General features: G+C 34.6%; 1 long non-coding RNA gene across 2 annotated transcripts; it reads right to left on the reverse strand.

Annotated features, from left to right (window-relative positions):
• Nucleotides 1-1,997: 1,997 nt before the first annotated feature.
• On the reverse strand, nt 1,998-7,524 carry LOC120265911. 2 transcript variants are annotated; one of them, XR_005537799.1, is made up of 3 exons: nt 7,386-7,524; nt 7,122-7,244; nt 1,998-2,077 (listed from the first exon to the last, which is right to left on the reverse strand). It is a non-coding gene; the product is annotated as an uncharacterized LOC120265911 (long non-coding RNA). The 2 variants fall into 2 exon arrangements; XR_005537800.1 differs by lacking the exon at nt 1,998-2,077 and adding an exon at nt 6,813-6,933.
• Nucleotides 7,525-8,014: the final 490 nt, after the last annotated feature.

The following is an 8,014-nucleotide window of genomic DNA, read 5'->3' on the forward strand; positions in this document are numbered from 1 at the left end:
CATAGTTGCCGCACATTGCTCAACAACTTTTCTCCTGGTGGAAGTAGGGGTATGTTGACTGCTCGCATCCGTCGCTTTATTGCCCCATTTGCATCTATATCATAACAATAAATCGTGCGACATCATTTATATATATAGATATAAATGGCCAATAAAAATATTTGTGCTTATCATTCATAAATTATAAAGCATTATACAGCCTCATTGTTCATGGTTTTTATAAAGAGTATGCTTCACTAACAATCTAATCTGCCATGATAAATTCCATTTCAATTATGCGCACTAGTACATTTCCATCTTATTTCTAACATGCATGATAAATTCCATCCAATTATGCATTATTAAGGCACATTTCCATCTTATTTCTAACATGCATGATAAATTCCATTCAATTACTAGTGTCAAGTTGAATGCACTATAACAATTTATATAACCTCACTTTTATTTTCTCGGATCCTGTTCTTTACTCAACAAAAATATTTCCCAAACTATTATCATCAAACTACCAATGTTAACATGAGACAATTGGTCTTACTAAATGGAGGAAACAATATGGCATATATATTAAATTAGTGAATCAAAACATCATTCTTCCGAAATCATTTACACATTCATAGTTTGGTTGTATATGATGATTAGATAATCATTCCTTTAAACAAACGTTGCAGGACTATAAGATAAAAGATTCCAATACCGGCCACCATTATAAAGGCTAAATCAAAGAAAAGCTGGTACCTGTTTCTATAGTATGATAATAGTACTACCATGATTAATTAATAGCATATAACACACACAAAACACATCATCTCCTCTTAATAAAGCTAAACCTCTCAATTTTCTTTTCCAGTACCAATGACTTTCAGAAACTCACTAACCATATCTCGAAAATCTGTGGGAGCCAAATTCATCAAAGGCTCAAGAGCATTAGGGTGCAAATTTCCTGGCAAACAAACACAGAAAGGCTAGTATTCTGGTAATTATAAACACTGGTATGTGTACTCTGTGTGAAGAAAACCTTCGGGCTATGTCATGCATTCCAAACATTGCCAGTGTATGCACCATCTCTAGAATAGTCCACAAGCGTGATAGTCTTCTTAACGATCAATGTCAGTGTTCAATCGCTAGGGCATTGTTGGGTAGTAATGTTCATCCACATAACAATTTCACGCAGCAAAAACACATAACATGAACCGCAGGCAATGCTGGTCCGCGTCAGCTCCTTTTACTCAGCACAATTCTCATTTTGAAATCATTGTTTCTAACTCGCAAAGGTGAAGAAAGGTCATCATAAGTAAGTCTTCCCACCACAATTTCACTATCAGCAACAACCTAAATCCATGTTCTCAGTAGCGCTGCTAGTCTTCCACATATCATGCCTCGTTCATTGTGCTATTAAGAATGGACAAATCATTGCATATTTGTATTGGTTTGGAAGCATGTAATGCCATAAAGAGTGTATGTCTCGTATGGAATATGTGTATATATATATATATATATATATATATGTATTCATATTCGCAAAGAATGAATGTTAGATCATGGTTTGTGTTGTGTTCACTGAACAAAAGCGACTTTCCTAAGGCATTTAACCCTAAAACGAAGGAATGCTACAAAAATAAACTCATTTTGGAAGGTTTTAGATAATCACCCTTTAAACAAACATTGTGATAGAATATAAGATCACTTACTTTATAAAACATGCTGAGACATTAGGACTACTGAAAAAAATGGGTAAATAGAAATGAAAATCATTTTGATCTTTTCAAGGAAAAATACATGAATTGATTAAGCATTCATGATTGGAATGAAATAAACAAAACATGGTAATGATAGGGAGTAAATTATGTATGTCATTCATCTTTGATCTACATGTCCCATGTTCTTGTATTTCTATTGTTGCCCCTAATAAGATGAGGCTCAATAGTCTCAACTTGGTCTGGAGGCATGGGCCGCGTTTCGTTCAGTAATATGATGGGTGATCGTACGATGTAATGTAGTATGGCCCTCAGTAGGGCCGGAGTCCTTATTGGAATTCACCGAATGACTAGAAACAATGTGTCATTTTGTCCTTACAATTCTACAAACAAATCAAATAAGTATACGATTAGCTTAATTAGTTTAATAGCATTTAAAGACAAGAACATACTGAGAAAAGAGGCAGATAAAAGCAGCAATAAACAACATTCACCACTTCATATATTAATAATTTGAATGTTGTCATCAAGTCCATAATTTACAAGTTCCACAATTTGAATGTTGTCATGAAGTCCATAATTTATAGGCAGTATATTGTTTTGATTGGTTAATAGGTCGTTGCGCAAGAGCTATGAGCATGTTTTTATCAGGATCTTGGAGCTTGTCATGATCTCGGATAATCTAAAAGAAAATTAAAATTACTTGAATGCATTTTACTAAATAAAATTATATCAACAGAGATCTTACTCACTCGACTAGCAATCCATTGAGTAAACTCTCAATGAACCATCTTGTCTACCTCTATAGAATTCCTACTTCGAGTCCTTAACTACCTCTTTGCAACAATCCTGAATTCCTTTTATGGCGCAAAATTGGTGGCTTATTAGCTATGTTAAATTTAGTAGTATATAAAAAGACACACTTTATGATATGCACTGAACATAAGAATCAACTACAGGGCAGTTTATTAGAATGTGCCGATGGGCTTGCAATCTCTTGTTGGATGTCAAAGTGAACCACGTAAAACCACCAATTGGTTTGCCAACATATGGAAATAATTTTGTAATTCAAGCATTTGGATGCTAAGAAATGGTAGCTTCATCATCGACACATCTAGGTCAATTCCAAACTATCTTAATATTTTCCAAATATCGTGAACAAAAGGTAAGAACTTCTTGTGCGATATAACCTTCTGCAATAGATCCTTCTAGTAGTGCTTTATTACCCACGTACGATTTTAGCAGTCCTAAGTACCTACCAAAACAAATAGTCCATACTTATAAAGTGTATATATTTTTGTATCATTAATTATAAATAAAAAGGCTAGACATTGATCACTTTTCTATTGGATGCATCCAACGGTAATAAATTGGACTGCCTAGTTTAGCTTCATCAACCCAAATGAACAACCAAGTGCATCATCAATGTGAAAAATGTTGGTGGGAAGAGCATTTCCATATGGCACATTGTTAGTACAAGTTGGTATTGTAGTTTATCCAACTCTATATTATTCAAGACTTTGTAGGATATTTGCTAAAAAAATGAACATAACCCAAGTAATACCACTAATACATTATGCTCAAGGCCAACACGCATAGCCAATGGTATAAATTGTTGTACTAGTATATGACTGTCATGACTCTTCAATGCGGCAACTATTTTAAGATTATTAGCATCAATGCACTGAGAAATGTTACTTGCATATCCATCTGGCACATAAATATTCTTAAGAGTATTCAAAAATAACTTCTTCCCTTGCTTGCTCATTGTGTACACTGCTGGCGCACACTTTCCATTATGAGATCTTTACGAGCTTTTAGGTGATCTTTTGAGCGAGAACTATCATTAAATAATGTAAAATGTACATTGCCACATACATTCTTCTCTATATGCATCACATCTAGATTGTGATGTAACAAGTTATATTCCCAATATGGGAGCTCAAAGAATATGCTCTTCTTCCTCCATTATTGTGGCTCATCCTAAGATGTGCTTGCACCAAGTCTTCTTTGTCCCTTAACTTGATTATCTACCAATCAACCGAATGTGACTTTAATATCCTTAACTTGTTGTAATATTTCGGTCCCTGATAATAATCTTGGACAACTGCGTAGCTCCTGCTCGCCATTGAATATGATCTTGTTTAATCTGAACTTATGGCCACTATCAAGAAAGCATTGATGACCCATGAAACACCATTTCCTACTATTAGGTAGACACAAGGCTCTGAGGCATAATTACAATGTATACATGGACGACCGGTATAAACATTCCACCCAAATAGATTTCCAAGACCAGGATAGTCACTAATTGTCCAAAATAAAGCAACATGCATTTTGAACATCTCATTTTTTGAAAGAATTATAGTTATCGGCACCATCACACCATAACTCTTTCAACTCCCTTATTAAAGGCTGCAAGTGGACATCTATATCATATCTTGGTATTTTCCTACCAGATATTATTGTTGAAATGATAAATGATGTCTGCTTCATGCACATCCACGGTGGCAAATTGTATGGGACGAGAATAATTGGCCAAATATTATAACTTTGACTCATGTTCCAGTAAGGATTAAAACCAACTATTTGTCAAATCAAACTTTTTCCATGCTTCTGGATCTCTTGGATGTCTTAATAATCCATCATTATTAGTCCCTAAGTTGTGCCATCTCATATCCTTAGCCGTTTTTGAAGAAAAGAATAACCGTTGTAATCGAGGTTTCAATGGAAAATATCTAACCACTTTCACAGGAATCTTTCTTCCAATTTTACTATCTGCTAAAATGACATTAGAACCAGTACTTTTGTTCATTTTCCATCTAGAGACATTGCAAATCTTACACACCTGTCTCTCTTCATCTTTTGCATTTCCCCAATAAAGCATGCAATTGTTCAGCCATGCATGTATCTTCTTGTAATTCAATCCAAGCTTCGAGATGATTTTCTTTGCATCGTAAAAAGAACTTGGAACATTTATATTTGGAAAAGCATCTTGCAACAACTCCAATATCATTGTCATTGCTTTGTCGCTCATTCCATAGAGGCACTTGATGTGATATAATTTCAAATTGTAAGATAATTTTAATGATTTGCACATCCTTCATAGAGAGGTTGGTTACCGTCATTTGATATTTCACAAAAGTCATCTTGTGCATTCCTATCTTCATCTACACTCAGAGTTACATTGGCACTTTGTATGGCCTCTTCATTTATTGAGGGCAAGGCATCTTTAGTAAGATGTTCATGTATTCCAAATGCGTCATTTACCATATCCTTGATTGGACCTTGGACGAAGACATTGCTTTGTGAAACAATGTTAATATTGCTGGAAACATTGCCCATTTCATTTGGATGTGGCTCGCCATGAAGGTACCAAATTGTATACCCTCTTGGAAATGGCTTGCAAATTAGATGATCATACACCTCCACACGTGTTTGATATTTACGAAATCCACATATAGGGCATGGACATAATATCAAATGACGTTAACCAAAATACCACTATGAAAACTGTTATTATGGCTTGGAGGAAATGCCTAAATACTACATCAACACAAAATTCTATGCAAAATCAAATCATAAGCAAAAAGTTTAGCAATTTGTGTAGTTCCACTGAATGAACCATTCCTAATGTAGCCATGGATATGATAACCTAATTCTAATGCATAGAAAGATGAAGTAACTCCGGTGAATGCATTACTGAACTGTTAAATTTCAAAAATCTAGAATCAAATTGACATCAATCATTCAATCGCTACCCATCATATGATAATTTCCCTATACTTTCATAATGAATCAAAAGAGTAAATCAGAAATAAAAGGTATAACACAAATAAATAAATAAATAAATATATATATATATATATATATTTATAATTTCAAGAATATCATTTCTAATACATAAAAAGGCGAAGAACTACAATGGATGCTTTACTGAACTGTGAAATTTAAAAAAACAAGAATCAAATAGCCATCAATCATTTGATCACCATCAAACATATGAAAATCTAGCACTATATTCAAACTAGATTAGAAAAATAATTCAGAAATCAAATGTATAACACAAACACCCGTTTATATAGACATGTGTGTGCGTGTGCGTGCGTGTGTGTAGAAGGACATCATTTCTAATGCATAGAAAGGAGAGGTAACTCTAGTGAATGCATCACCTATATATATATATTGAATTTAATGATAGTAATGAATTAAGAAAATCAGAGAGTGATTGTGTAATATACTAGTATTATAGATACATACAAGTATTAAGTGGTGCATTCAGATAGACATTTAGATAGTAGTGTACTTTAGCTATGCAAAGCTTGCATTGAAGGTTGAGGCATGTGATTTAATTCAATAACTATTTGAGCATATGTGTCTTATATAAACCAATTGCCATTTGCCACAAATTAACCAAAGTGAATAATTGTTCTCTATTATTTTTGAGAGATGATAGAGAACAAATACTCTCCAGCACAAAGATGATTTAGGGAAAAAAACTGTGAAATGCCAAGTACACATGGTTATAATCTATGCCAAGAAAAACTAGTGTCTAAATTAAAAAGAAATCAGAACAATTTTAGAAAAACTTGGACAATACAAAGAAAATCTGCACAAAATCTACAACAAAAAACATGAAAGCATGCAGCTAGCATTAACATCAATCTTCAATGATACTAATGGAGTAAACTACAATCTTTGGAATTATTAATCAACCATGATTAATGGGCACCAATGCTAAAGTGATAATTCACTAAACTAAATTTCTATAGCCACATTTTAAAAGATTAGGATCCCACATTAGACATTCACCGAATGAATTTTGAGTCTCCACACCAATTAGTTAATCACCTTATGAATTCAATTCCGGCAGAAACAAAGCCAAATAAACACATCGTCCAAATTGCTTCAAATGCAGTAACATTCCAGACATAATCAACAAACTAAGGAGAAAACATAAACAAGGGGTAATGCAAAAGCAACACAAATTACCTTCAAAATCAAGATTGCACAGCCTTAAGCCTACTCACACACAAAAGCTTAGAACAGTTATTTTGCTTCAAAAGATGCCACAGATTGGCAGCTTACACCCAAAAATTCAATAAAAAATACCCTTAATATTCTTCTCTCTTATAGCCGCATGATGCATAACAAAAATACAACAATAAACTATTACCTAGGAAGAAGCACCTTTCAAGACAAAGAGCACATGAGATTGAATTATCCCTAAAGATCGAGCCTGAATAGAAGAGGAAAAAGGTCTCAACTTCATGGATTTAATGAAAATATTTTTTAAACCTTCATCATCAAACACTCTTAAACATCCAAGAAACTACAATCAAGAGACCTAGGAGATTGTAAGACTACGAACATCATAATCGATGAAGAAAAACCTCCAAAACTTAGATTTCATCTCACAAGATATACCTTTAATGGCGATCGTTGAGCAAATGGAAGAACGGATCGTGAATGCTTGGAGGAGCCTCTTGCCGATTGGGAGATCACAGGAACATACCAATGTTGATAACTCCCTCTTCACCGACTGCCCAACTAAATTTACAAACAATCACACAGCCGAGACCCTTTTTAGAATTAAAAAAGAAACAAAGAAAGAACACCTCAAATCCATAAATTAGAGATAGAAAACCAATAAATGCAAACAAAAAGAGCGATGGAAGAGTCTTGGAATACCTAAAACGGAGAGAAACATCAAAGGATAGTGCAATGGAGATAAGAAGAGAGTGAAATCAGGGAAAAGAGAGGGATGGAAAGGTGAGGGATTGGGATTGCTAGGGTTTTCGTCGTGAGATTTGGCCAGGGTGGTTGAGCGTCTCTCTCTCTCTCTATGTATGAATGGGTCGGGTCTCAGGAAAGTTGGGTTTTACCTTTAGAAACCCAACTTTCATTGCATATAGTCGCCAGTTTCAAGAATTCATTGCATTTGGCGGCGGTTTATCTCAGAAACCGCTGCCAACTTCAATGAATTCCTGGTACCATTGAACCACCACGGCAACAGCCATGGAGTCATTGCATTTTGTGGTGGTTTATGTCATAAACCACTGCGAAATTCAATGAATTCCCGGTATCATTAAAACCACCATGGCAACGGCCATGGATTCATTGCATTTAGTGGCGGTTTATCCCAGTAACCACCACAAAAATGAATTCCTGGCTACCATTGAAACCACCACTATAACGGGTGGGAAGTGGATTATGGGCGGTGGTTTATATAGAACTTTTGCTGAATGAGTGTCACAAATTGCATATTTTCTTGTAGTGTAAGGTGATAGTAAGTCGAGATGTGATTGTTGATGAAAATA

The sequence above is a fragment of the Dioscorea cayenensis genome, chromosome 7 (assembly GCF_009730915.1).
Source record: "Dioscorea cayenensis subsp. rotundata cultivar TDr96_F1 chromosome 7, TDr96_F1_v2_PseudoChromosome.rev07_lg8_w22 25.fasta, whole genome shotgun sequence".
Classification (NCBI taxonomy): domain Eukaryota; kingdom Viridiplantae; phylum Streptophyta; class Magnoliopsida; order Dioscoreales; family Dioscoreaceae; genus Dioscorea; species Dioscorea cayenensis.